Source organism: Gavialis gangeticus, unplaced genomic scaffold, assembly GCF_001723915.1.
Source record: "Gavialis gangeticus isolate Ggan-Ray unplaced genomic scaffold, GavGan_comp1, whole genome shotgun sequence".
NCBI classification, from domain to species: domain Eukaryota; kingdom Metazoa; phylum Chordata; order Crocodylia; family Gavialidae; genus Gavialis; species Gavialis gangeticus.
This window is the reverse complement of record NW_017728994.1, coordinates 42,039,325-42,060,243: the sequence shown is the minus strand read 5'-3', so window position 1 is coordinate 42,060,243 and position 20,919 is coordinate 42,039,325. Positions and strand designations below refer to the sequence as shown.

Sequence of the window (20,919 nt, the reverse complement as noted above, 5' to 3'; positions counted from 1 at the left end):
TACAAAGAGTGTAAAATTGTATGGTTCTTCTAAGGAATACAAGAACAATGTATTGATATCTGCCTACATTTGCAGAGAGTCTAACGCAATTGTCTATGTGAAATGCTCCATTTATTTTATTGGATATTGAGATTCTAATGAGGACATCATATTTTTCAACATAATCATTTCATCACTCAAACATGTAAGAAAGGAGCGATGACATATCAAGGAAATCTGCAAAATGGGGAAATATGAGGTTTAATTGATTTAATTTTCTGAAGAGTGAATCTGCTTTCAAAAACTTGGGAAAACTGCAGTAAATTATTATGTAGCCCATAGACCACTTAGTATCAAAACAAACATCAAAATTACTACAGAGGGCTTGTTGGTATGATGTGAGGTTCAGGTTATATGCTAAACACTGAATTTGAAAAGAAAATAAGCTGAATGAACTTGCAATACTTAAGGCTTATTTGAGGTTTAAAAATCTGGCTGTAAATGCAGTAAAATTGCCTAACGTGCAATGAAGTGGCCACAATACATTAAATCAATTTTGTCTGGTTTCAGAAGGGAAATTGAGTATTGTAATTGGCATTTAGATTCAGTAGAAATTTTGTTTCTTTGAACATTTTTCTCTCGTCTGAGCTTTAAGCAATAAGACAATTGCTTTTATAATAAAACTCATTTCTATTCTATAAACATACTGTGTTTCAGACTGCTCTTTTGTAAGAAACAGGATTACATGCATTTTAAAGAAATTTTGAGATAATGGCTCTGCCCTAACATTTTTGCAGAAGCTGAAATGCAAAAACATGGTACATTAGAATGAGAGTATGCAATGCAGTTTCATCTTCCCTTACCAATGGTATTTTATTTGCAATAGTTATTCCAAATGCAGGTCACATCTCAGTGATGCTAATCTGGTGCTAATGGGTAGATCAGCTTTTAGGCACAGTTGAATTGCACAGTGTATTATATTCTCTCTCTCTCATTGCTTTTTAATGTCTGAATATTTGAAGAACTGTGCTTGGCTTTTTCTATTGTAGAGAGTATTTTTTGCTTTTTTGGTGCCATTTTCTAATTTAATGTTGATTTTCCAGTTAGAGAGTGAAAAAGTAGTAGAGACTTCAGAATTCTGATTTGACCTTAAGGAATGAATCCTGAAGTAGTTAGATTTAGGGTGCTACGCTTAACAAAAAAAAATAAGATTTTTACTAAAAGCATGGAGGAAATACCTAAAAGTAACAAAGGAGTTGCGCTGATTCTGGACATATTTCACCAGTTCTATGTTTTCACATATGTTGCTATTTCAAGACTTTTATATTGGGTCTTTGGGATTTAAATTTTTGGGGCTAACAAAGACTTCTTTAAAAGTACAATAATGGTTTACTTTTATAAAAAATAATCTTTAAAGAAGAGACCTATGAACCTCACTGTGACTGTCCTGCATATCTCTGGCAGTACAAAACAACTGACAGATCCAGTCTTCTAAGATTTGACTTTGCATAAGGTGCCAGAGCTTGCTTCTAACTCTACATTACTTCTTCCCATTCCTACCTGAATGAACATTAGCTGGTGATCCCAGCTTCTGGAATGCCAATTTGGAGCCACAGGCAGGCAGATATAAATTACATAAGCCAAAGCAGAGCTAAGGAGTCAGATGCGACCTCCTCTCCCTCCCCCCCCCCCCCCCCCACAAGGGGCTTTTGTCCCCATAAAGCACAATTCAGCTGCACTCAAAAATATGGCCCCAAGTATTCAGCTGAAGACAGAATCTGACTCCCCAACTAAACTTCTTGGGAAATAGTTGAAAGTAAAGTCCAACTATAGCTTTATAGAGAGAACAAGAGGCTTACAGCCCACTTCCCATAGGCAAAGCACTCCTCCAGTTCTTCCCCATGTATCAAACACACTAAAGACCACTCTGAATGCAGGCTACAGCATGGGCTGGCAGTGGAAGACTAATGCAAATAGTAGTCAGTTGTGATATATTTATTCTTACCATGTTCTCCCCCACTTTGTATATTATTGCTGGTGAGCTGCTTTCTCTAACTAACTTGTCAAGTATTCAAATTTCCCAAGCCACAACTTCGCAGTCAGTGTCATATACACCATGCTTCTTCTGATTCAGGAAGTAGGATAGCTTCCTTAAGTGTATCACTGTGCATGTGCCAACAAGCTCTTCATTTCAGTACAGCTTACTAGCAAGAGCATAGCACCCCACTAAGCTGACTACACTCTTAGCTCAGGAAGAAGCAGGTTCAGCACAAATGAAATTTATCTAACCAGACTGGTAAAACTGTACACGTGTTCATAGCAGAAATTTTCAACTGGGACAACATCCTGATTTTTAAAATTCCAGCAGGACTGTCAAACTGGAGACCATAAACCCAGTAGCTTTCCATAAGAACACCAGTCTCAGAATACTCAGGAGGTGGACCACATCTTAAGATAGAAATTGGCTTGTGGACTTGCTCCCATCCCCTGCCAATCACACTGCAGCTACAAAGCAATTGTTCATATGGAAAAAATACCATAAAAAAATCTTGATATGGTTTTAGCTCCTCACGTGAATTCTATTCTTCTTTCATCTCTCCTTTCATGGTCTCCTCCCCAGCTACTAGACATGCTTTCTTGGCCCTTGGCTCTCTCTTTGCTTCCTCCCTGCTAATACATATTTCCCTGACATACTACCCAGTTTCCTAATGCTCTTCTGCTCTGTTTTTTGGGCCCCATCCCTCCTCCCAGCCCTGGCTGGTGGTGGCAGACCTGGAGCACAACTCTGGTTTCTGTCCCAGCTGCTTTTACAAGCCCCAGAGCTCACCTTTTCTATGAAAAACCTGGATACCTAAGGGAGCTGGACACAGCAAGGTGCACTAGCACACTGTGAGAAATGAGCCATTTGACTTTGCTAGCCAACACTCCACAGATGACAAAAAATGCCTGTTTAGAACAAAATTGGTTTTAATTAAAACTTGCCTGGGGGCTGGAAGGTAAAGACTATTCTCTCTCAGGTGACAGTAGTTGTAAGCAACAAAATGGGAGAAAGGAAACATTGCAGGACAGAGGGCTGCAGGCCTGATGCTTGTTAGCATTATGAGAGACAACTGCAGCAGAAGTAACACAGACACTGGACTCTCTTCATGCCAGGTGTTGAAGGAAAAGGACAAAACTGGATTCTGTTTTAAACTGGTCCAAATCCAGATGTACAGATCAACACCAACTCAGCATTGGTTCAATGTCTAAAGCTGCAGCCATGTTTCACTGATGACTGGCATTTTAGTTTATTTTAAGAAGTTTTCTTGGTCACCTTGGGCCACCATTATCCATTAAATGAACTATTTTTACTGTTTCCAACCAAATCTGAGACTCCCTCTAAAAGCAGTAATATGCACTCACGTGGTCATTTCAGAAAGAGGGAAATAGCTGGGAACACAATCAAGAAAAAGGCAAAGTGTTGCTGTATATATAATGCAACTGGAACAGAGAGTGATTTTATAGTGATCTTAAGGCCTGGGTTAAAAGGAAAACATTTTACAGCTGAATGCATTAGCTGCTATCAATCATCTTCAATTAAATAAGAGGGTAAAAGGGTAATACATATTCATGTCCCTTCAAAAAAGCAGGACTTCATAAAAAAGGAAGCAAAAATTGCACATTTATTTCTATTCTTCAAAAAAAAGGACAAAACAGACTAGCTTACTGGATATAGATGTATTTTCTGAAATCTACAACATTAACATTATGCACCATTTAACACTGCCACTCAAAAATACAATAACAAATTGATGGCAAAAATAACCTCATTTTTAAGATTGTCAAGAAAATAATAGATTCATGTATAAAGTCAACAAGCATTATTGGTGCCAGATGCCCATGAATGTTTGAATAAACAATGAAAGTATATCAAGTTGTTTCATTTTACTTCCTTGCTAGATATTTTCCAGTAACCCAAGTTGTAACTTAGTAAAACTGTCTAATACCTTGATCTTGCAATTCAATTCAGTAGCAGCAAACAATAAGCTAATACCAAAGTCCTCCTTGCAGGATTTTGGCCTTAATTTTTACCATGACAGCATTATATTTCTATTCATGTTCCAAATATTGCTGCCAGAAATGATTTGAACATGAATTTTGTTTGTTTTTATTCAGCAGCTGTGAATGATGGGAAGTGCTTGTCTGCATTCCAATCCATGAAAAGCCCTGACAAAATAATCCAAGCAACTTCAAATGTCAAGCTATTCATAATTACATTAAATATGGATTAAAGGAATATTCTTTGATGCTGAATCCTTTGTTCTTAAAGTTAAGATAATTTTAAACAGGATCTTAATAAAAAACTTAAAATTTTATGGAGGCTTCAACTTCAGGGAGTGTGGACAGGACTGAGTAGTGGTGGGAACTTACAAAGCCATTGTGTTACAGTTTCCACATTTATAGGAACTGAACTGCACAAAGGAAGGGCTCCAAGCATTCTCAGTATTTTAAGTGTTAAGCCAACTCCTGTTTAAGTTTTATTCAGACATACTTGCCTTGTAAGGACACAGAACAATTCAAATATGATAGTACCATCTCAAACCTTGTTTAAAAGGAAGAAAGCAAGCATTTCAAGACTTTTGATATGGGGCACTTCCATTTTTGGTGCTTTGGTGCTTTCTAAAAAAAAAAAATCAGACCCTGTACAATGCCCCTAGTTAGGCACCCAAAAATCACTCACCTCTGTTGAAAATGTTGGTCACTCTCCTGTTATCACACCACAGCCACTACCCATATCTGACATCGTCTCCCTGAATTCCTGTATCACCATAATTTCAGTCATACTTTATTAATACAAGTCTCTTTCAATGCAAGACTGTTTCTAATGATCTGTTCTTTATACCTGAAGAGCGAAAAAGAATATAGGAAATATATACTGAAATTCTTTCTGGGTATTACTACCTGCAAAAGACTCTACTATATTAAATGACATGTCATGCATAATATAAGTAACATAGGCTATCTGAGGAACTGATCATTTTCAGTTTCAGAGAGCAAGTTCTCTGTGGAAGGTCATTAAAAAGAGCAGTTGAGATAAGATTAGCTTTTCTATCAACCTGTTTCTTTACAGAAAAAGTGGGCCAAATCTACTCTGACATCCTGCTGCATACAGTATTTGCACACATGAATTCTAGTTAAGCCAGATTTAAGGCTGTTTTGTGTCACTGTATCATTAAAAAGGGACAAAGTCAGGGTAACCATTTAAGAGTATTTGAGGAAGTTACACTTCATGCTTTTTCTACTAATGAAGATCTAATGATCTCATGAGGTCCCTTCCAGCCCTGAACTTCTGTAAATCTGTAATCTGGAATAGCCTGGAAGAATTTGCCAAATATTTACATTTGGAAGACAGCCTATTTATGAAATGGGTAAGTCATCTATCTGTCACCTGAACTGATGGTGCAACTGCTAAAGAATCTGTATTCCAATTTAGTTTGATAAGAAACCAATTACCTTGTGGAAACCATCCTTCAGATGCATGGCAGAAAGAGCATGTTGGCACTAGGAAGTTATCAAATTGCAGGAACAGGTTGGGGTTTTACTGAACTAAACTAAATGGATACCATAAACTTAATTCTACATTTCCATCTGAAAATGCTGTACCTTCTTTTGTTTCAAGTAGCCCCAAATTGATTATAATTGAAGGAAATCAAAAAGAAACATCTGTCTTTTTCAGGCTGTTTGCCTTGTACTCTCCACAGTAGCTAGTAGATAGTTTACTTGCCCATTTTGACAGCATATGTCCTCCTGCAGTTTCTCTAAAAGCATGTATTATACTGGTGATTAGAGGGACTGAAACAGAAGCTGAAAATAAATCAGTAGAAAGCAGGTGTATGTATAGGGATAGGGAGGAGAGGGACATGAGCTTATTTGATTTGATAGCTTCAGGCCCTAGGGTCAGGTTTCCCTCACAGGAAACTTTTTTTTTTTAATTAGTCACAAATTTACTTTTACAAGATAGCTTGAAAAAGGCCACGGTACCTCAAGATGACACATTTTTTAGGTCTAGGAGGACAGAGTAAATGGATCTGATTAGCATGGAATTGAAGGAGGACAGCAACAGAAACAAAGTTACACTCACTGACTAGACTCCTTCTCTGGATGCCTAGACCAGTAATATTATAGTTCCTTGGGTTGTAGCTGGAGCTGTGTCTGTCTAAAGACATAGGCAGACAAGGTTTTTCGGGTAAATGTGATATCTTTTATTAGACCAACTAAATAGTTGAAAAAATTGTTCTTTGCAATCTTTCAGGCACAAACACCCTTCTTCAGCCATGGGGAGAGCCTAGTGGTGTTATGTGCTCTCCATGGTAGAATAGAAGCCAATATACAAAATGCAGGTCTGTGAAAATGCAAATATGTGGCAGTGAAGATCAGAGGCAATGGGAAACAATAGGTGCAAGACAGGTAGGGGGGGTTAGAAGTGGGGAATGTTGAACTGGTGATAAAATGTAGCTGGTAAAATGCAGACAGGTTACCTGGAGTTATCAGATGGCAGGCAGGTTGTAATGTGCCATAAATCTAATGTCTATATTTAGTCTTTGATTTTTTGTATCCAGTAGATTTATGAAGTGAAGCTCATAGACTCGTCTATGAAAGGTGTTTTGTAAATTCCCATTGAGGATTAGAACTGAGAGACTGGAGAGAGAGTGGTAGTCTTGTGAGAAGTAGGCACCCACAGGTAATTGGATATTTTTGTCTTCGATAGATTTTCAGTGTGCATTCATTCTGGTATGCAGTTGATGTTTGGTTTCTCCTACATATTTTCCATCAGGGCACTTAGTGCACTGGATGAGATATATGCCCCCCCCACACACACACACACACCCTTACCTGTCTCACACCTATTGTCTCCCATTCCCTCTGATCTTCACTGCCACACATTTGCATTTTCACAGACCTACACTTTGCATATTGGCTTCTATTCTACCATGGAGAATACATAACACTAGCAGACTCTCCAAGGCTGAAGAAGGGCATTTGTGCCTGAAAGCTTGCAAAGAACATTATAGTTCCATAGCATCCAAAACAGGAAGAAGCTGAATTTTCTAGCACACACAGAGAGTTCCAAATATTGAATAGATTATGCAGTCACTGCTGACTTGACTTTTGCAAGTAGGCTTGAAAACCCACTGGAAGTGGGTTTTTGATCTAGAAAAAGGCCACAGACCTGGGTGAGCTAAGCACCCTTCTTCTAAACTAAATGGAAGGAGTGATTAAATGCCTTTTCATGTAGTGATAGCCAAAAGCAATAGGAGGTATTAGGCTACATGGAGAAATCTGAGTGAGAAGTCAGAGGAATTTGTTGGGGCTGGTGCTAAACATAGGACTAGGGATTTATTTTGCCAAGCTGTTAGCATGTTGAGTAGAAAGCCAGCAGACAGCAAGAGCAGCAGTCATTTGCTTGGCTGAGAAGCAGAAAGGAATCCTAAGACAGAGTTGACTGGTGGGGATAGACTTGAAAAATGTGTGTGTGTTTGTTTCTACTGTGTTCAGAACTATATAAATGAACAGGATTATAGGAAAGTATATCTCTGACTATAGCAACTTCCCTCCTAACAGAAACAATTCAGCCAAACCCTACATGTTGGTTAACAGCTTGGATCAATGGGCACAGAGTTTAGAGTGGGATAGAGTTTCCAGAGAGATAAGGTGTGAGCTGCTACATCTGCTAAACCAGCATGTAGAATGATGAACGTTTTCATAGAAATCAAAGGCCCAAAGGAATTAAAACAAGACATAAAAATAACAGCTGAAGAGGAACTAGGGCAGTATTTGGAGGTTGCCCAAGAAGGGATTTTTTTATTATTATTATTTTGCTTGCATAACAGCTACCAAGTCTCCAGCCAGATTTAGAAGCCAGTACACATTGCAAAGCAGCATAAAGTAAACTAAAAAAGGCCACTGGTGTTCCAAATAAGGTGTTCACTTGCAGAGTTACAGAAGTATAATTAAGCTGCTTTGTAGTTCTTCTGGTATGTTTCCCTCTGTAGACAAGCCTGTGACTTCAGGTTTGAATAGCGTGCACAGTAGTCTGACCACTTTTTGCTAATGCTGACCAAGCTTTTACAGTTGCATTAAAAGATTCAGCATAGCTAAAAGCAAAATTCACAATGTCTGGAATATAAATTATACAGAAACAAAACACTAAATCACAGAGAGGGAAAGAACAAGTTAGGAAGTGAAAGGGATTTTCCCCTAGTAAAATGAAGCCATCCTCTTTTCTCCTAAATGCTACCATCTGCTCTGAATAAGCATGAAGTTAGGCAAAGGCACACATACAAAACAGGAACCTGTAAGAGATCACTGTAAGCTTAGTGACCAATTAGCTTCAGTGTTAGTCGTTTTTAATTTAAAATATTCTAATAGGAAGAAGGAATGACTTTTGCAACCAGCCAGTTATCAAAATGCTGTGCAAAGCACCAAAAAATAGGACTCATTCCTGGAATAGCTCAGAGGAATTTTTGTTAAATATTTACCAACCTTTCCATATTTAAAAACCCAAGGAGTTTGCCCACATTATAATCGCATACAAAAACCAATCACAGAGATGTTTCATCAGTGAATTTTCCAAGTGCCAATCCTGTGCATAAACTCATAATTTAATGTTAAGAGAATCTGGTTTCCAGCTCTGGTTGCACTGCTGAAAAAATACATCAGTCATTAACATTTGGAAAGAGGCATACTGGAAAAGCATTTGAATTCCCAGAGTTCACACAAAATCTGTACTTAGAAAAATAAGAATTTGAGATATTTAATTCATTTTAGGCTTCTAAAGCTGAAAGCTGTGTACAATCCCCACAGTTGTGACCTCTATTTGTTGGATGCCTACACTTGCTGCTGGTAATATGACCTGCAGTGTTTAGATCTGCTTCTTAAATTCAATAGCCACAGAACTCTCATTTGAAACACTTGGGAAAGGTGTCCATCCATTATTCTCTCCAGCGTAGGAATACCCACATGCATTCCCTTAAGCTTTTCTTAGTTTGTCCATGATTTCAGTTGATTCTTTCTCCTTCAAAATAATCCTTTGGAAGGGTTTTTGTGCACCATCTATATATGTAACAGGTCATGGTCGATGTTGAGAGAGATGACAAGACCCATGACTATAAATAATAATAATTAAAGAAAAACAACCCACCAGAGCCTTGCAGCTGTTCTATGGTGATTTATTTTAGCAGTGGCCCATTGCTAAAGTAAAATCTTGACTTTCCAACATGGCTTATGAAAAAGCCCCTTTGTACTAAAATAGGGTCTGATCAGCATAATGGAAGTAACCATTGTGCTCAAAATGATATGATCTATAGAGAACAGACATACTAGGCCTGACTATATATAAATACAGAAACAAAGAACTAAATGAAGAACTAAACAGACAAGTACAGATGACATGCTAAATAAAGAAGTCCAGAAAGCAGATTTAAAAAAAAATCTTTAGCTAAGAGCTAGCTCTACCTGGTGAACAACACTAGAGGAAAATATATATGTAAGCAGAGAACTGGCAGCACTCACTAAAAACAAAATCTATCCATGTACGTATGTAGGTATAATGTTAGTTGTCATTAATTCAGTTATAGAAAAGGTAGCAAAATCAGGCTCCTCATGAGCAGATTAGCAAAACTACCAAAGCACTAAAATGGCAAGTATGTGTATTATATACTGTATTGTGTGCCCAGTATTGTGTGCAGTTCAGAGTTACAATGTCATTCCCTATAAGATACTATAACACAGGCATGGGCGACTGGTACCTCTCGAGTCTGGGGGGCCACTAGCGGGGCACGACCAGGGGGCAGGAGGTCCCCCAGAGCCCAATCATGGTGACTGGGGTGCAGGCAGGTCCCCCAGCAGCTGGTTGCTGAGCACACCAGCGGCACAGCGGTGGCAGAAGTGTCAGGACTTCCACATGCCACACTTCCGCTGCCAATGTCCCGTGACTGGAGCCAATTTCAGGGGGGGCACCAGTGCTCTCAGGAGGGGCACATGCCCCACCTCCCGTGCCTCCTTTATGCATCACCTATGAATACACGGCTGTCCAACTCATGGGCCATCAGCCACATGTGGCCTGCAAAGGATTAATATACAGCCTCCAGGCTCTCACCTAGCTGCTTGTTCCCCAACATCACTCTGGCTGCAATCACAGATGGAGTCTCCAGCTTCCCCACCTCCCTACTACAGCTGTCTCTTCCTGCCTTCACTCCAGGACATAGGGCAGTGTAGCAGTGCAGTGTGCTAGGGGTGAATCCAGGGCTGCCTGCAGAGGGGTGAGGGATTACGCCTCCATGGTACAGCAGTGAAGGGTGCCTATGCAGGCACCCATTGCAAAGACTAGGTAGGTAGTAGCATCTACACAGTGAACCTGGTGTGACTGCCAAGGGCTTAGAAGTTGGACAGCCCAGCTGTAACCTGTTGTTTAACAAGTAATTCCCTATAAGGAAGAAAAAGGAAAATATTCCACTTAGCCATGCTAGCTAGGGACAGAAATTACACATAAACCAGTATAAAAGTGATCAGAAACAGGTTCAAATCTGTAATATACCATAAGGTCAGTGCACATAAACTGCTTTCAAAATGTCAAAAATGGGTTTCAGATAAACCAAATGGATGTAGTATCAGCCTTAACTGATTCAGGTTAAATCAGTTTATTGAACTTCTGTCCCAGATCCCCTCCAGATTCAAGTTAGCTCACAGTCCCCCAGCATCCCAGGGTGCCTTGCACCTCCCCAATAAATCCTCCCCTCACAAGACTTGGCCCAAGCTGTCTGCTCTAGCCAAGCAGGGAGGCACACTCTAGCACCCACCAGCTTTTGGCCTGGGCCACTACAGGTATGTGGCTGCATTTCTGGAATCAAAAGTGAATGTCTGTTCACTTGCTTATCAATTCAATCTATACAGTTTAGTGTAAGCTGCAAAGATTGAATCAATTCAGCTTTGGGCTTTTTGATGGTCTGTACTTAGTTGCTATGTATATATTGTGTAACAATATAATTGAAGTCCCTGTATAACACACAAAATGGGAGGAAGTTAAATTGATTCAGTCATTTTTTTAAATAGACATTTATTAGTTTTGCCTAGCTGTATACATCACAATGACTTCTTTTCACTATTTATAAGTTTTCAACTAAAGTTAAAAGGATTAACCAAGTCTGTATAAATGGAGGGGAAAGGCTGTACTTTTTCTTTTAAAAGCAATTAGTTTGAGAAATAAATGAAGACAAAAATCATAATTTAACAACAATCTTTTCTGCAGCTCTCTCTCCTGTTTATTTAAGAGGTTTCGTTTCCTGATTTGGCAAGTTGGCCAGTGAAGGGTGTAAGCATTTTTTAACTAGGGTTACCATTTGTCCAGGTTTTCCCAGACATGTCCTCTTTTTTGGCCCCCTGTGCTGTGTCCGTGTAGGTTTTTAAAATTAGAGCCAAATGTCTGGATTTTTTGCTGTTCCTCTTCTCTTTGGGGCTGGCTACTTGGGCCTGGAAGGAGCAGACCAGGTGATTGGCTGTTGGGGGTCATGTTCTCCCTGTGCGGGCCAAGCAAGCCAGGTGAAGCGAGCAAGAGAAAGAATGTATCTGTATATGTGTGCAGGCAACACAGGAGCTGCTTGGGCAGCAGGGCTGGTGGGGCAGGAGCTGCGGGTTAGGAGTGAGGGGCACCGGCAGGGCTGAGGGGCAGGGGACTGCGGGTTGGGAGTGAGGGGCACTGGGTGGCCAGGGGGCTGCAGGTCAGGAGTGATGGGCACTGGGGGAGCAGAGGACTGTGGGTTGGGAGTGAGGGGGTCTGGGGAAGAGGGGCTTAGGAGTGAAGGGCAGAGGCAGGGCACTGGCATATCACTGCATCCCCCCAATCATATGCCCCCTCCCAGATGTCCTCTTTTTTGATGCCGGAAATATAGTAACCCTATTTTAACACTACACTGAAATTTCATATTTTCATTGTACAAGAATGCTGATATTAGCCGTGAAACTCTAAGGAGTAGAACGCTATAGTTGAAGTGATGACATTATTCCTACTGGAAAGAAGTCTCTAATGCCCTAAACTTCTGTGAATCTGTGAAAAAATAATGGAGGATTTGGTAAGTACTTAATAATGGCTAGCCATCTATTAAGTAATTTAATAAGAATTGTTTTAACTGAAATTGACTGGATCTTTCAAATGTATAGATTCTTTTCCTTAGCGTGACTGAGAGAATACTGGATTCTTGTTAACATTGGCAATCTGTAGGGGGTGCACGTGGGTGCACGTGCACCACCTGAGATTGACTGTGCACCCCCTGGAAACGCCAGCCGCAAAACCAGAAGTGCTAACGAAGGTGCACTTCCGGTTTCACTAGTTTCACCACTGGCTCGGCAATTGGCTGCCCCCCAACCAGGTCAGCGATTGGCTGCTGGGGGACCCCCCCTCCAGTCGGCAATCTGGTGCCCCCCCAGACTCCAGAGGCACCAGTCGCTGCATATCCTTATGCAAGTTGCTACATATGCTTTTTTAATACAACTGGTAAACATATGCACACGCAGAGTATCCAGTATTAAACAACATTTAACTAGCTGACCCTCACCAAGACTCATCTTCTATCTGTTCTCTTCATTTTATATTTATCCAGTCTTTCAAGATCAGTAGTACAGAACATAGGATCTAATGTCTGGGGGTTGTTTTGGTTACTGCCCCTTGATTTTAGTGAATACATAAAAAATCTCGTGGAATGCATATGTGCACTAGCATGTAGTACACAGTCATCATTAAAATCTTTACTTTGTCTTTGCAAGGAGATAGCATAACACACTATTCATGCTGGACTTTTTCTTGCCTGAAAAAGCATTTGTTAAATTTTAAACAGCAACCTCTGTACCCAGTGAAACAGAGAGCTGAACATACAGAATGAGAGATTCACTGTGCATTAAATTGTTTTATATAAGGAAAATGGTGATTCTCTCTTACAAAAGCAAGTGGAAGAACTCCAAAGTAGGGGTCACTTGAAACTGTGAACATGGAAATAGTCTCTTTTGTGCCAAAATAAGTATTCTTACATGCATTCACATATCATTTGCTCTTTGCCAATTAATGCATCTCAGCTGGTTCATCTTTTAACATTCCAAAACCTTAAACAGCTTTCATACCACCATTTTTCCCTGAAAAGAGCCTGGCTTCTCCTCCTCTCCTCTCCAATGATCCAATAAAGAACAGACATTTAAAGTGACACTAGCCACCAATCCATTGCTCATCTCTTTATTTCTATACTGAGATGCAAACTTCAGTGCTTTGTGAACTACCAAAGCAAGAAATAATTGTTCTCTCTCATTAGACATCTGGGATTCCTTATACAATGTTTGCATCTAACAGCATCCAGATATCCAATCACAAGATATCAGCAAAACCTTGAAATATACAAAAGAATTTTAGATGATTTGTAGGGAATTTTGAAAAATATTCTATAATGTCTTTAACTCTAAAGACCTGCACTTAGTAAATAATGCACTTTGGCCACATAGGCAAAGGCATAAGAAAAATGCCCATAAATTTTTTTCTCTAAAAATAGTACAATACATACTGATATTCAGAAGAGTAAAAAGTTTATTGGCACTTGGGATGATCTATACAATTCAGTCCTTGGTATGCATCTACAGATAATTTCAAACAAGAGCCAGCAAAAGCTACCATCAACATATACTATCAAAGAGCATACAAGCAGTACAGCATATAGTAAGGATAGACTCAAACTAAAACACATATTTGAACATCCCAGACCTCTGTGGAGTTCAAATACAGTTCTGAATTTTCTTAACTGGTTCATGCCAAATATAAACTTGCATGTTTGTTTTGAAGATTCAGAGTATTATAGGGTTCTTACAAACTTGTTTAGTGCACCCCAGAGGTTCAGGCAGATGATCTTTGCTGTGAAGCTTCTTCTGGACTGAAATCCCAAACAATGATTACTTGCTAGAATACGTAAAGCAGGAACCGTCTTCAGCATTTGTATAGTGGCTCATAAAGTGATGCCTTGATACCAGACTGACTCCTAGGGGCTACTACAATACAAATATGTGAAATAAACAATTACAGATACCCAGGTAACCGATCAAAAGTGATACTGCTAACAGGCACAAATCTTTGGGAATCTTTGTGCCTGGGTATTCACAGGCACAAATAAGAGTGAGGTTCATGTCTTCCAAAGACAACTTATTCTCTTTTCTTAATGCTTTCTAACTGATACTTTTGTCCCTCTGTTCACAGAAACTAAAGCTTTCATTTGTTTCTCTTTGCCTTTGTAGGTTTCTTTATAATGATCTATCATCCACCATGGCCATTAGTACCAGACATTTTAACAAACACATCAGTTATTGCATTGTTTTGAACCAGATATGATTTTACTTAAACCCATAGCAAATCAGCATTCTGATATGACACAAAATAAATGTTACATTTACAGACTGCCTTTCAGTCAGAAAAAAAAAAAGTTTGAAAAACAGGACCTACAGACCAAACTCAGTCCTAGATGCATATATCTAAGGTGCATTCAAAGAGCTGAATGGTGAGTTTCTCAGCAGGATAAATTAGCTCATGCTGAGCTCTCTGCTGTCATAGCTAGACAAGTACCTGAAGTAGCTAGTTCTGTGCCTGCAGTATAGCTATAGCCTCAGTTTCTTAAGAGAATATCTGACTACCTATCAAAATAATAAAACTCAAAAGTGGAAAGGAAAGGAAGTCGTATGTAGTTGAACATTTGTGCTTTTTTTAATTTGTCCTGAAACTAAAAATAGCATTGTGTTCAAGTGGTGGTTAGTTAGCTTTTTAATTGTGAAAGACAAGGCAGTTCAGGGCCTGACAGCAACATGTCTCCTGCACATATTCTTTACAACAAGAGTCTTCATTTTCCTGCAGCATAATAAACCCAACCTCTAATTCCTTTAATTTGGAATGATTGCAAGCATTTTAAATTCTTGCAAATCTCAGAAGTTGTTTTACCCACCACTGAAATGCAGGCACCAGGAAACAGACTGGCACTTCTGCAATTTACAGGTTAAATAGTAAGGAGGAGAGAATGCAAAACCTGTTTTCATTGCGCAGCATTGTTAGATCACAAGACACAACATGAGAATACTATTCAAATCAATTTAACTTGCAGATGGAATTTAAGTAAATGTAACATTTAACCCAAACCCAGTGGGAGTACTTGTGTGGGGGAGGAGGGAAGTCATCAATTTGTCATTACATCTCCAACCAGAACTTTCAAATCAAGCTTAGACATTGGTTAAAATGTGATTTGGATGGAAGAGCGGCAGTTGCCAAATTAGGGAACTTCATGGTATCATGTTTGGTTTGGGAGGTGAGACAATTCTCACACTTCCGCAGTTTTTTCCTACCTAGCTACTTCCCAGCACAGATTTCTTCTTATTATTATTATTATTATTGTCCAGATTCAGGGCAGCGGAAAGCAGCTGCTCTTGCAGGCAGTGTCAGCAGGGAGTAGTTTTGTGCAGTTCCCAGGCCCTTGGCCAGCAGGGGCTAAGTGTGTTGAAGAGGGGCCTGAAAGGATGTTCATAGTCTGGCTAGACTGGGATTCCTACAATGCTTCTGCATTCAGCTACTTGCCTTATGCATCAGGATTTGAGGATGACCATGATATTATTCTCTACAAGTCAGAAGAGGCATTCACAGCCTCTTCAATCATTGACTTGAGAATGGCCTTACACTATGCAGTCCCCTGTTATATTATCAGCCTGCCTCCTCTGCAGATAATGCAAAATTGTAATGCTCAGGGAATAAAGAAAAATCCTTTGTTGTGCAGAGCACCGCACAGTTTCTTCCAAAGAGAGATGGGCATGTTTGTGATCTCCCAGCTGACACTGTTCCATTAATGCCAGAAGCAAAGCAGATACCTATAATTAAAACCCCACCCTTTTAAATTTGCCTTCTTCAGGCTCCTCAGCATGCAAATTAGACCTTCCACTAGTCATGGGTACAGAAGGTGGGTTTTTTAGCATAGATAAGTGTCACAGGACACTTAAGATTGCTTCACACAAGAAGGGGTCTGAGGCCAATAAAAACAAGCCTGCTCAGCCCCATAGAGGGAAGACCCACAAAGAGAAAAAGGGTTCTGATAGAGTTTCATGGTCAGAGCTCTCTGCCACAGCTAAATGGAAAAAACCTGGCTGGAACTATCAACAGCGGAAAGTCATGATAACAAGCAGAGTATAACAGCCAAGCAACAATACCATGTTTTCATAGAGGGAAGGAAGGAAATAAAAGAACTATGATGTTAAGGAGAAAAGTTGTGATGCTTTAAGATGATGTTCTACCTGGAAGGTTGCTTTAATAAACCAGCCCCCCAGAATGGGGTGATATCTGCTTTGCAAGAATGTAAGTACAGTTATTGGTAAGACTCAGACCTTGAGAATGAGGCTGTAACTCCAGATCTTGTAAGGTCCTGGTACAGAGTTTGAGTGGAAAGGGATCTAATAGAATATCCATCATGTCAAATATCATCACCACAGATGTGCAGCCAATATTCTGAGAAGCACAATGCCTACTGGTACCAGGCTGCTTCAGTCAAGTGTCACTTAAGCACCAATGTCCCTTCCTGTACTTCACCCCGGGAGGTTCTGTTCAAATACTGATGGAGCCCAATCTTGCTTCTCTGAGGCAGTAACAGCTCCCTGCAGTTATGGATACAGGCTATCAAATGTCCATGATATGTCCTGGTAGCCAGTTTCCAGACCTAGCTTTTCCACTCTGTGAAACCTGGACATTTCAAAACTTTCTCTTCTCCTGAACAAGAATGGAATGACAGATGGTCCCATGATATTAAAATAATATTTTAAAAAATCATATTAGAATTATCAAAGGAAAGTTATTGTTGCTTCACTTTACTTTTATCTAATTCTATAAAAAAACAAAGTGTTACTGCCTTGTCAGAGCCAAGCATTTCTATAATTTTTCCTTGCAATTGTTGATTAATTAATTTCTGCAAAACAGTTTGATTACATGGATTACAGCTTCAGATAGAAATCCATTCCACTGGAAATGTTTCAGCCAGTTTAAAAATCTCTCACACTCCTACTCTCCATATCAGCATCAGGCTCTGGTGGGGGAGGCTGGGGTTCTTTTATTTATTTATTGCTGATGCTGTATTTCTGTTGGTCGCAAGTACAATTCCTCTCTGTGATGACTCGTTTTCTTTTTTCAGCATCGCCATGGGTTTGGTTTTGCTTAAACACGCAGTATAGTATGTTACTGTAACTAATCTGGAAGTTCCTTTTCTTTCCTTTTTCCAGTAAGAGTATGCAGACATTGAACTCAGCCCACAAACCACCATGTTGTAGACAGGGAGATAATGTGATTTTGAAGCAGCTTTGGATTTCCTTTTGTACTCTGTATCTGGGAGTGTAGCTAAGAGACTAATAGAGGCACCAGATGTTCCAGGATAAAGCATGAACTTGCCTCTGTTTCATACTCTCAAGAGACTGTTTTATGCTACAATTTAAATTTTACTCCTAGTTGTTCCGATCCAATGGGCAGCTAGGGTACCATTCAGTCAGCTGCGGTTTGTGAAGTATGATAGTACACATACAAGAAAGTCTCAGAGCTGAGTGTGTTGACAGCTTCTGTGATACAGGAAGGAAAAGCCTGCATTTTGCTTACCAGTGCACAAACAAATCAATCACTGACCACTGCCCACTCATGGCATATGTAAGAGGAGAATACTTAAATTACTTTAAGCTTTGATTCACTGCTAGATTTGCTGACTGGCAGAGCTCCTTCAAACTTAAAGTGCTACATACCTCAAAAATGCAAACCACAAGACACTAAGATAACCAAGTGACTTCTTAACATGGAAGCTATTTCATGATAATCCACCAATCACATCAGTGGGAAATATAATGTAGGAGAATCTCTTTGCTGTAAGGAATGATGCATGATAAGAACAACATTGTGATGGATCAACATTTAGTAATTGGGTTTACCTGTAAAAAAAATAAACAGCTACTCAATGATCTTGACTCTTGGTGAAAACACCATTCCTCCTTGCAGAATAGATGACAATCTAGCCATGTGCTGGGGTCTTGTACTGCTTGGACACAGCCCCCAGAGAAAACAATTAAGCTCTTTTTCTCCAAAAAAAAATACGTATGAGCAACAATTTCTGCTGATTGATAGTACGGCCACAGTGAACTCAGGAAGCCCCTCCTCAATAGCCTTGTTCATACCAAACATTTCCTGCATTTCTCCCATTGCTGGTCTCATGCCAGCGCAGCTATATTGGCTCTGAGAACAATCAGATCTCTAATGTGAGTGAAGTACAGACATTGTTACCACCACATCACACCAACTTCAGGTTAGTTACATGACAGTGAAAGAAACAGTTCCACAGTTTATGGGAGTGATTCTCAGCCACAAGATCCTTTGAAGGGTGCCACAGGGTATGAAAAGCTGAACAAAAAAGGTTCAGGCTTAGTCCCTGCCTCATTGTTCCTCACCCCCTACTGCTCAGCACCCGCTACTGCTCAGCACCTCTGCAGGGAGGTAAGCACTTTAATACATAAGCTAATTTTGGAAATGGGGTGCTGCTCAATTCACAAGAGTCACGGACGGTGCCTTGAGTCTAAAAAGGTTGAGAAATACTAGACTATATCAGGGGCATTCAACCTCCAGCCCATGGGCCAATAGGGCCCATGAAGCCTTGGAGTCCAACCTGCTGGTCTTCCCACAGGTCAGAAAATTCGGCAGTGGGGGAACAGTGGCAGTTAACGCCAGCACCCTCCCTGTTGTCAAAACCCTAAGCCCCTTGGGATTCAGCAGGTCAGAGCTGGGCTATGACCCCCCACCACACAGCCACCCTGGGGATAGGCCACAACCCTCTACCCTCCAAGTGGCCTGGTTGGGATTAGGCTGTGCCCCTTTGTCCCCACAGGGCTGGGTTGCACCCCCTCCCCTTGTGTAGCTGGTTCAGGGCTGAGCCATAGCCCCTTCTCTCCATCTGGCCAGGTTGGAGCTGAATCATGCCTGCTTCCTCCTGTGGGGCCAGGCCCCCACTCCCTGCATGGCTGGTTCAAGGCTGGGCCACACCCCTTCCCTCCACATGGCCAGGTTAGGCCTGAGCCATGACTCCATGGTACAGGGCCAGGTCAGGATCATGCCTCCTTTTCCCATGTAGATGGATAGAACCAGACTGTCCCCATCCACTTCTGTGTGGCTGGATAGGGCCCTACCATGGATGCTCTGGGTGCTGGATTGGGTCCACCAGCTGGATCTGGCTGAAGAAGGTTGGGCACCGTCCATCCAGCCCCACAAAGGTTGAGTACCACTGTCTATACCAGGTATCCAGGTTGTAGCCGTATTGATCCAGAGGAAAAAGCAATCAGGACTCATAGAAGAGACAATATCTTTTATTAGACCAACAACATTTTTTCACAAAAAAAAATTAATTGCAAGCTTTTGGGCACAAACACCCTTCATCAGGCATTGGAGAAAAGGTTGTAAAAGTTCTCCTGGGTAGAAATAAAAGTTCATATTTCGTAGGAATGCTATGAAATATGAACTTTCATTTCTACCCAGGAGAACTTTTACAACCTTTTCTCCAGTGCTTGATGAAGGGTGTTTGTGCTATGAAAGCTGGCAATTAAACATTTTTTTTGCAAAAATCTTGTTGGTCTAATAAAAGATATCATCTCTACTGCGAGTCCTGACTGTCTATACCAATACTTCTACCATTGTTAGCACTGATGGAGCTGAACCAGGGATAAACTAATCATGGCATAGTATCCGATATTCAGCATGGGCAAGGTCCGTGTGACTTCTGAACATGTCTGGAATAAATTTTAAACATAGTTATGGCCTCCCACCATACTACCAGGCTATGCACCTGGCCCTCCCCTCTAGAGTGTCCATCATTCCAGCCAAATGTCATCTGCAAATCTACTAAATGTGCACTCAATCCCACCATCCAAATTATGAATGAAGATGCTGAATAATACCAGACCCAGGACAGACCCCTGGGGAAGTCCACTTGATACCTAGTCCCAGCTAGACATTGAGCCACTAAGGACTACTTGCTCAGTACAATGATCTCATTACCTGGAAAATGAAAAAAGTAAAATAGATGGTATCATAGGTGTTTTTCAACTCTTCCCTTCCACCAGTTTAAAAGTAGATATTGGATCCATACATTTAATTATCTCATAATATTTCATTTACCATTTATATATTGTTTGTTTTGTTCTGTTTATTATTTTCTGTTAGTTTAAAGGTTATTTGTATGACAGCATCTAAAGGCTTCACCCACAATCAAGTGACTTCTCTGTCATGGTAGACACTGTATGAACAACGGAAAAATTCATTCATCTCGAAGAGCTTAACATCTAAACAGACAAGACCAGACAATAGGTAGAAGAAAAAGCATCATCACTCTAAATGTACAGATTGGAAGTTGTGGCACAGGAATATTCATAGGCCCTGACTCAGCAAAGCTCTTACACATAAGCTTAACTTTCACATGTAGTAAAGGCTCTTTAACAGGCACTTACACACTTAAATAGTTTGTTGAATCAGGTCCTAGTGGACTTGTCTAAGGGTGTCAGTTGATGTTACAATTTGCATGTACTAACTCTATGGGATGTTATGTGGTATTAAAGTTATAATCTTCTGTGAGCAGTCACATATTAAGAGTTAATGCCCTCTCTGTCCTGCATAGCTCTGACTTGCCACTAGAGTGCTGGGAAGCACGGCCATGGCTAGGCACTGCCAAGTCTGCCCTGCAGCTGCCCAGTTCTCTGGAAGCTCTTCCACAGTTATGTGCTCTCCCATGACTCTCCTGTGGCTGCCTAACTCCCCAGCTCGCCATCAGTCCAGCTGCCCAGCTCCCAGGACTTTGTCAATTTAAGGCAGAAGAGAAGGCAGTCTGATTGAGGCAA

The 20,919-nt window shown here is 40.5% G+C and overlaps 2 protein-coding genes across 11 annotated transcripts in view; one reads left to right on the top strand and one right to left on the bottom strand.

The window, feature by feature from the left end:
- BLNK (B-cell linker) overlaps positions 1 to 20,919 on the top strand; it is a 201,804-nt gene that overhangs the window by 16,313 nt on the left and 164,572 nt on the right. The window lies entirely within an intron of this gene.
- DNTT (DNA nucleotidylexotransferase) overlaps positions 1 to 20,919 on the bottom strand; it is a 464,208-nt gene that overhangs the window by 422,627 nt on the left and 20,662 nt on the right. For 4 of the 10 annotated variants that reach the window (XM_019502670.1, XM_019502663.1, XM_019502671.1 and 1 more), the window contains exon 2: positions 4,700 to 4,861. The exons of the other annotated variants lie outside the window; for them this stretch is intronic. The gene's annotated coding sequence lies outside the window, so the exon portion shown is untranslated. The remainder of the gene's footprint in view (positions 1 to 4,699; positions 4,862 to 20,919) is intronic. 10 annotated transcript variants of the gene reach the window in all.